The 2,862-nt window shown below is 36.1% G+C and overlaps 1 long non-coding RNA gene across 2 annotated transcripts; it reads left to right on the forward strand.

The window, feature by feature from the left end:
* Positions 1-379: 379 nt before the first annotated feature.
* Positions 380-2,862, forward strand: LOC115954913. 2 transcript variants are annotated; one of them, XR_004083973.1, is made up of 5 exons: positions 380-560; positions 753-814; positions 1,727-1,865; positions 2,009-2,279; positions 2,449-2,862. It is a non-coding gene; the product is annotated as an uncharacterized LOC115954913 (long non-coding RNA). The 2 variants fall into 2 exon arrangements; XR_004083972.1 differs by having other exon boundaries at positions 383-560; positions 1,787-1,865.

Raw genomic sequence — 2,862 nt, forward strand, 5'->3', positions numbered from 1 at the left:
ATGTGACTAAAGTCAATAAAGCCACCAATTGCTTTACTATAATTGCAAAACTACGAAATGACTTTGGTACATTTATTTTCATATAGAATTAAAAGAAAAACCTTTTAAATTTTAAGAATTAAAATAAAGCATGATCAAAGAACAGACCAGTCAAGGAACGGAAAAGTGAAAGGACATCATCGCCTTGTCTCCCCAAGTGCAAGAGCAAATATTAGGACTGAGCACTTGACCCGGCCCACCCAAAAACCGACCCGACCCGAACCGACCCGATATGCTTTGGGTGGGTCTAAGAATATTCGGGTCGGGTTTCGGGTCTTATTTTCGGGTTATTTTCGGTTTCGGGTCGGGTTCGGGTCGGTTTTTCGGGTCCTATAAATATCTAAGTCTGAACCCGATTCTTGTGTTTCTGAAAAAAAAAAACCCTACGTTCTCTTCTCTTCAGTCTCCGCCTCCCTCAGCTCTTTGCCTCCCTCCCTCCCTCACTTCTCTCTTTATTCCTCAAAGGTTTAAACCTCATCCTTACAAGCCAGTTTCAAGCCATTTGCTCCATTTGTCTCTGTGTAAGTCATAGAACCTATTTCTTGTTAATTTGTTATCTCTGTTTCTTGTTAATATAGTTGGGTTTTTAATACTTTCGGATTTTGGGGTTTTTTTCTATGTGAATATCCTGTTTGGGTTTGATTTTCTTGCTTTTTGTGATGTGGGTTTGGCTTGAATCGTTTTTTTAAGGACCCATTTCGAATTTTTTTCAGGTTTTTAACTAAAGAGCTCTTCTGCCTCTCTCTGGGGTTTCACTATTTTGCTTTTCGCCAAGGTAAAAGACCTCTCTGCCACAAAATCTTTGAAAGCTTTACTCTGTTTCTCTGTTGGATTCGTGTACTTAAACTGTTTGCTTTAGTTTCTTAAACCAAAGAACCCATGTCCTTTAAGTATGTCATGTTTTTTGCTGGTATATTCACATGTAATAGTTTTGATTTTAGCTAAAAATTCTATTTATTGAAATTTAACATAATTACACACTTCTGTTCTGTCAACACACATTGATGTTTACATTCCTTGCAATTTGCAACTAATATATGCAATGCTCCACCACCAGTAATTACCACCAAGTAACTATTCTGGTAAGTAGTTAATCTCCAAACTCCATAATTTGTTGGGTAGTTGAAGTACTGAATTAAAGTATTAATCAATTCTGTACTACAATTGTACAATGCAGGAGATGGGGAGAGCCGAGAGCAATATGTGTATATATATTTATGTAGTGGCAAGCATGCGAGGATTTAATTAGTGCAGTGGGGATGGAGTTGGCAGTGCCAACCTGCTACTTTTTTTTTTGGGGTGAAGATTTGTAATCATAACTATTTACTTTCCTCCACCTAATCTAATCATCATTTCTGGGTTTTGTTTTTTTTATTTTTCTTTAAAGGGTCTTTCCTGGAAGGAAAGGAAATACTTCTAGATTTTGGACTTTGGACCTACTCCATGTCCTATATTGTGTCATGTAATTTGACCCAATTAATAATTTTTTTTGCTGTACTAGAGTGGTTTCGTTGTTCCAAAAGCATTTGCTGGTGTTTTGTCTGATTGTTTTTGTAGGTAGTTTTTTCGTTTTTGTTTTTGTTTTTAATAATTTCCTTAAATGACAATGTCAGCCTCTTGACTACTTGTTTGATTGTTCTCCATCTTTCTGACTGTTTGTCTCTGTTTTTAATAATTTCCTTAACAGGCAATGTCAACCTCTTGACTACTGGTTTAATTGTTCTCCGTCTTTCTTACTTGGTATTAGGCAGTAGTAGCTGATGATATATGCATTAGCTATGACAAAAAGGTGGTCGAGCTTTGATATGTATCCAACATTTGACTAGGTAACACTGTTTCCCTTTTCATGGTTCAGCCTCAATTTTGTGATCTCATATTATTCACTTGCCTCTATCTCTGTCTCTATGTTGCCTACTATTTTTGCCTTTTGTTTTGTAATGCTAACTGTTGATAGTGAATGATCTACCAGAATTATCCAAGGTTTCTGTGTAAAGGTGTGGAAATTACCCAGAAGTATTCCTTATGTTAGAATCCTCTATAGGATCAGGTTGGGATCGCAATCCCACAACCCAAGTCACTGTTCAACCTCAACTCTAACACCCTCACTGATCATCACAGTCAGATCAAGACTTTCTGCATAGCACATAGGACTAATGCCCCACTTTCCACATAAAATCCTGTTAAGAACTGAATCAATAGCCTTGCATTTGCTTGCAAAAGCCTAACACCACAACCACCAGGTACAACTTTATGTTATAATTTTTAAAACTAGTTGGTAATTTACACACTAGGAAGTACGGACACTTCATTTAGGATGCCGTACTCATGTCTTATTGGCCATTTTATGTTATAATTTTTAAAACTAGTTGCATCCATTCAGAATTTAAAAGAATATTTCTTTTTTTGCAGCAACCCCATGTGTATGAAGCCAAGTTTAATGTTGGAGCTTGAAGAAGTGCTTACATGCAGGATTATTGAAAAGAAACTTTTTTTTGACAACTAAGCATTCTGTCCAGCAATGGATTGCTGTAATTTGTTTCACGACTAAGCATTTTGTTGTAATGTAAAGCTTTAGATATCTTGTCATAGTTTTTCATTTCCGGCTCTTTAGTGCTTGTGTTGGTTTTTATGCATTTGTTTTGCTTTCTCAAAGTTCTAACACTGTTTGGAGAGTACACAACAGAATGAAATGAATTAGAGTGGATAGGTTATAAATGAATGGAATGTGGAGGACTATATTATTTTCTTTTGTTTGGTGTGCTTTGGAGTTGCATAATAGAAGGAATAGAAAGAAGAGATATCATACTTTGATGGTTCAATGAA

This window comes from Quercus lobata, chromosome 8 (assembly GCF_001633185.2).
Source record: "Quercus lobata isolate SW786 chromosome 8, ValleyOak3.0 Primary Assembly, whole genome shotgun sequence".
Classification (NCBI taxonomy): Eukaryota; Viridiplantae; Streptophyta; class Magnoliopsida; order Fagales; family Fagaceae; genus Quercus; species Quercus lobata.